Consider the following 6000-nt stretch of genomic DNA (forward strand, 5'->3'; position numbering starts at 1 on the left):
TGAAGCTATTGTCATATTCCAAATTCAGTTAATATTTGGGGGGAAACTATAAAAAACAAAAACACTGAGATTTCTCTCATCATTCTTGACTACAAATCTCAATTTTGCTGACACGCTTAGTGATGTAAAAGAAAGTATTTCTGACCTTGCTGACACTGCCACCAAGTCCCCTGGCTTCCACTGCACCTTACCTCTTTTGCTTGTTTTTAGTTTTCCCTAAAAGAGAGCATAGTTGATTGCCAACCGTCACCTGGCAAGTGTGACTGGCCTCATTCTAAAATTCTGGATCTAAGATTCCTCGTCCTAGATTAAATCTAATTAAAATGTCATGCCCTCTGCAATACAACTGCTATTGTTCTAAATCCTTGGTAGCTAAAGATTATGATATTGTATACATGAAAAACCTGAAAAAGGCTGTCCAGAATTTTTTGGTCCGCTATTGCCAGGATGCTGATAACACTTGACTCCATCTGCTTTTTCACCACAGAATCTATAAGGCTGGAATATACCATTTAAATGTAATTTTGTCTTCAGGCCTCATGAAATCCAGACTTAGCCTTTTTTAGAAACTGGAAGTAACCAGCTTGTCATTTTCTATTTCTGAGTAGTCAGAGTGCATCGGTTACATTTAAATGGCAAATGGTTCGCCTAAGGTTTCTGGTAGAGGTGAGAAATTGAGAGGCTGTAATGTAGTCCACCAAACATCTGACAGTAGAAACCAAGGTATCACAGCCCCTCAGTTATCCTACTATAAAACACATTCAAATAAGAAATTTCAAGTTTCTTGAGAATACTCATAAGCAGATATCATTCAGCTTTCTTTGGCTTATCCATCTATGACTTCTTTCCAGTGATCATGTGACCTGAAACATCTTTAGAAGCACTGTGTGTCAAAAACTTATGAGATTTTGTGCAATGATAAGTTTCACTACCATGGTAGTGAAACTTAGACAGATAGAAGGCCTGATGAAGGGGAAACCACCAGAGGCTAAACAGCAACTGAATGAAATTGAAACTCCAGATCAGTTTTTATTGAGAGAGATGCCAGGTAACATGACTGGTAACATAGAGGGGATTAGAAGTTACTACGTGGGATACCCAGTTATAATACTCAGAAAAGGTGATTTCAAAAATTTAATTCCAGCATTATATCATGTTGACAGAAACACAAGCTTTGGAGATGACTCCAATCTCTCAACATACACGTCCAAAATGAGACACATATGGTGGCAGCTAATAGATTGAGTACTAGGGGAAACAGAACGGTCAACTAACTAACCTATACAGAGGCATACTAAACTGCATAAAATTGAAGTTCCAATCCAAGAATTGCTTTCCCCTATTTATGAAATTATTTTTTTAATTATCCAAAATTCTGTTCACACAGTTACACCAGTATAAACCAAATTCAGCTGCCAAAAATCAGTTTCAATGAACTGAAAGCCTCCTACCCCTCCCTTCTTGTTGGACCTTCTTTTGCCGTATTGAAGCCTTTGGGAACCTCAGGATGAGGAGGAGACTTTATTAGTAAAATATAACTACTGGATTGCCACAAGCAGCTTTTTTTTTTTTTTGGCTACTAAAAGTTCCAGCACCCAGATCTGGTTTACACCAGCATAGCTATGTAAACAGAATTCTGCCCTCTGCTTGATATTAAAGAATTAGAATTTATAATTGCTACTTCATAAGATCCTTGTTTTAAATTAAAGTTATTTTATTATTATTAATAATAATAATAGATTAGGACAGCTGGAGAGTCCCTGTGGATCATCAAGTCCAGCCCCTGTCAAAAAGGCACTGTAGAGAAACTGCAGAAAGATGCTGAAACAACCAAGGTGAAACAAACAAAAAATTCAACAATGGAAAAAAATCCAATTAGGATTTTTTAAAGAAAAAAAATCCTAACCACTGATTTTTAGCTATCATGCTTGGATGTCTCAAGTGGCCTTACCGATGTAACACAAAGATAAATATGCTATGGAAAAACTACCTTACAGAATATCTATATACAGAATAAATATTTGTGATACTACATAAATAGGACAGTGGTGGGCAACTTTTGCATGTCTGGTGGACAATCTTCTGCCCAAGAAACCATCCAAAATTCTAAACAAACAGAACTTCCAATTTTGAAAAATTTGGGTTTTTTTTAAATAAACATTTAATACAGCTGTGGGGAAGACTAAACCAATGGTTCTTAACCTTTGTTACTCGAATGTTTTTGAACTGCAACTCCCAGAAATCCCAGCCAGCACAGTTGGTGGTGAAGGCTTCTGGGAGTTGCAGTCAAAAACTCCTGAGTAACCCAAGGTTAAGAACCAGTGGACTAAACTACTCAGATGACGAATCATGAAATCACTCTATGTTTCGAGGAACGACAGTTCACTTTTTTTCACCAAAAGAAATAGAATCAGGGGAACTGTGAGGAAGAAATCGATGAAGCCTGAGAAAACAAGCTTGAGGACCTTATGCAGTCCAAGGGATACATTTTACCTAGATGTGCTTGATAATGTTCAAAAGGTGTCATGTTTTTAATTTAAATTTAACAGCTATGCAAACATTATCATCCTCACATTGCTGATAGGAGAAGGCAGATAATAAAATTGAGGAACAGCAACTTTAAGCCTAACTAATAAGTTTGTGTTAGAGCCACAGTTTAAATTAGGGACTTTTTAACTATTAAAGGTAAAGGTTCTCCTTGACATCTAGTCAGACTCTAGGGGGCAGTGCTCATCCCCATTTCCAAGCTGTAGAGCCAGCGTTTGTCCAAAGAAAGTTTCCGTTGTCAGGTGGCCAGCGCGACTGAGGCACGGAACACTTACCTTCCCACTGAGGTGGTACCTATTTATCTACTCGCATTTGCATGCTTTCAAACTGCTAGGTTGGCAAGGAGCTGGGACAAAGCGACGGGAGCTCACTCCGTCACGTGGAGTCGATCTTACGACTGCTGGTTTTCTGACCTAGCATCACAGAGGCTTCTGCAGTTTAACCCGCAGTGCCACCACGTCCCTCTTAACTATTAAATTGATTCAATAATGTAAGTGCCCTCTATATAGTTTTCTAGATATGTGAAGCAAGACACAGTTTTCTCTTAACACATTAAGTATTGCGTGCATTTTGAGTACTGCCATCAGGCAACACTGTGGCAAGGAAGTCAAAGAAACAAAACCAACATTCTCAGAGAAGGCATTTAGGGCAATGACATGATACTGTCACAACTTTAAAATTTCAGTTATTTCTATATAATGATTTTCATGATCCACAAAACAATTGATACTTTTCTAGTAACAGTTACTAAATAAAGGCCAGGAGAGAAGTTCCAGCTTTTTAAAATAGCTCCTTTCTAGCTAGCCCACATGATACAATTTTAATATGCCTGCTTTCTTGCTTCATTATTGAAAAAGCAAGTGCTAGCACTATATAATGACCTTCTTACAAACTTGTTCTGATCCTAGACAGCACCTACACAGCACCAAAACATAAGAAGTTGTTTTTAGCCAGGAACAAAAGGTATGTGCATAATGCTGAAGTTCACATAATGAACTATTGCTTCATTTGTAGTTAAGCAATGCTTGTACCAGAACCCAATTCTCCTAGATGATTTTTCATCCATCAATCTCAAGGAAGATAAATGTATTCCTTTATGCCACACAAAATATCAGCTGCAGGTTCATTCCTTGAATGGGAAGCAAGCACCAAGCTCAACAGGTGCACTTTTCATTGTCCACATGAAATCTCACAGCATGTTCTCTGTATTCTGAATCAAGACTTTCAGAGCAAGTCATGCATGAAATGCAAACTTAACATACAAAGAAAGGATCAGACAGGATAGAATGTTCACTTAACAAAGACAGAACTGGCAGGTGCAACCAAGATTGTATATTCCAGGCATTCTAAGCAATAAAATTATTCCTTCCAGACTTAGGTGTCACCGTTTGAAGAAAGAACTGAAATCAGGCACTAGAAAATGCAATATGAAAATCCTTTCTTAAGATTTATCACCAGGAGTTGTGACTGTTGAAACAGTAAGAAAACAGTTATATCAATTCTCATCTACACTAATCAAAGAATTCTAATTAAACATTTCTGAAGTGAGCAGGGTATAACATCTCCGCAGACCACAACTCCCCATCTCTCTGGCACAGAAAATAAGAGCCTTTCTGTATCTTCCGGACAAGTCGGGGATGGGGGCGGCTTCACACCCAGGAGGAAGAGATCTGACTGCTTTCCTATTAATGAGTAACAGGGAACCCTTTCAAAACATTATCTCGAGAAGACTGCTGTTCTCATAACTTCTACAAACAGGTGTGCGGGGGGAGGGGGGGTGTCCCTCCAAAAATGCCCCCATTTAAGGCTGGAAGAACGAGACGCGGGATACACAGAGAGGCCCATGGCCCCTTCCTTTCCCAGCTTTGCTGCCTATCCTCGCTGCCTCTTCCCCACAACAGCGAGATCCCCTCCCAAGGGTTGTTGACACAAACCTCGCGCAAAAGAAGGCCGACGCCACCCTTTCCCTGCGCTGTTCTGTGGCACCCGTTCAAGATGAGGCGCCCCACCCACAAATAAAATGGCTCTTTCCCCTCACCTGCGCGGGCGAACTCCCAAAACAAAGATTTTTTTCCCCCTCCAGAGGGGCCTCCCGCCCAGGAAGCTCCGCAAAAGCAGCAGCAAAGGTAGGAGGCAAGTAAGGAAACGAAGGACAATGAATGAGAGCGCGCGGAACACCCGCCTCACCCAAGAAGGCCCGCCCTTCTGCACAGACGCCTTCCAGCGAGAGCCGCCGAGGAGGGGAAGGCGGAACTCAACCCCGTATTTCTACATAGTTCACCCAATCACGGCCGACCGCGCGCGCGCGCGCCTGAAAGACATAGAGAAATAGCGGGCCAGAGTGGCCTTGCCGTCCTCTTCCCCCTTTGGAAGTCGAATCACGGTTCAAGAAACCTTACAACCAATGATACTTTGTCTCTCTTCTTCCTTGGCAAAAGAGAGAGAGAAAAGGAGGAGCTGAAAAGCAGAGATGGAGTTAGTAACTAGTTTAGAGCCTTGAACGAGTCGTGTACAATGTGTTAAATTTTTACAGATTATGATAGGAACTCTGGCAGTCTCTTGAATAAATTAGGTGACTGCATTCCTTTATTGTCTCAAGTGGATAAGGATTTTAAATCTGAGGCACAATTCTGCAATCACAAAATACGTGTTTAGGAAACTGCTTTAGTCGGACCATTGTTCTTTTTTTCCCCCCCACTAAAATTTCAAGAGTTCCCAGCTAGTGAGACCGCTGTGGGATTCTGGGAACTCTGAAAAAGAATCCTTTGCAACCTGTTCATCTAAGGTACTATTTCCTGTTGTCACTGCATCACCTCCGGCAGAGAAGGGACTTTCCTGATCCCTCCTACCTGTTTATTTTAACTCGAGGTTTTGGAGTTCTATCTGCAAAGGAAGTGTCCAATTTCCTATCATTATAAAACCTAAACATATAAACGCAGTTGAGAACAGAGAGCCAGATCTTCCTTTCAAAACGGAGTGAAATTTATGCCAGGCACATGTCTATCAGAGGAGTGGAAAAGATTTTTTAAAAGTAGTACTACAAAAATAATCAATTTTACACAGATTTTAATGTGGCTTGGATTTGTGAGCTCTTTTACAAATGTTTTTCTCTGTGTGTTTTCTTAATATGCTATAAGGCTGAATAATATATTTACTTTCATATATGTTTTAATTTTAACAATTTGACTACTAAGAGATGTATACTCTTTCATATGCTTTTTAAATGTCTTTTAAATAAGCTTTATTTTTGATTCAGATATGACTAAAGTTCTTGTTTGGACTTTTTATAGCTAAAAACTAACAACTGAAATATATTTTTGACTTATTTGCCTGTAACTTTAGGTCAGATTTCATATATAGTGGTGCCTTGACTTACGAACTTAATTGATTCAGGAAGATGGTCATAACTCAAAATGGTCGTAAGTCGAAGCACCATTTCCCATATAAATGCAC

General features: G+C 39.8%; 1 protein-coding gene across 6 annotated transcripts in view; it reads right to left on the minus strand.

Annotated features, from left to right (window-relative positions):
• GLCE (glucuronic acid epimerase) overlaps positions 1-4852 on the minus strand; it is a 70817-nt gene extending 65965 nt beyond the window's left edge. The window contains exon 1 of one of the 6 annotated variants that reach the window (XM_078380871.1): positions 4735-4852. The gene's annotated coding sequence lies outside the window, so the exon portion shown is untranslated. Of the gene's footprint in view, positions 1-4481 lie in introns of all 6 variants that reach the window. The other 5 variants (XM_020808159.3, XM_020808160.3, XM_078380872.1 and 2 more) reach the window with 5 other exon arrangements.
• Between the last annotated feature and the right edge of the window lie 1148 nt (positions 4853-6000).

Source organism: Pogona vitticeps, chromosome 12, assembly GCF_051106095.1.
Source record: "Pogona vitticeps strain Pit_001003342236 chromosome 12, PviZW2.1, whole genome shotgun sequence".
Classification (NCBI taxonomy): domain Eukaryota; kingdom Metazoa; phylum Chordata; class Lepidosauria; order Squamata; family Agamidae; genus Pogona; species Pogona vitticeps.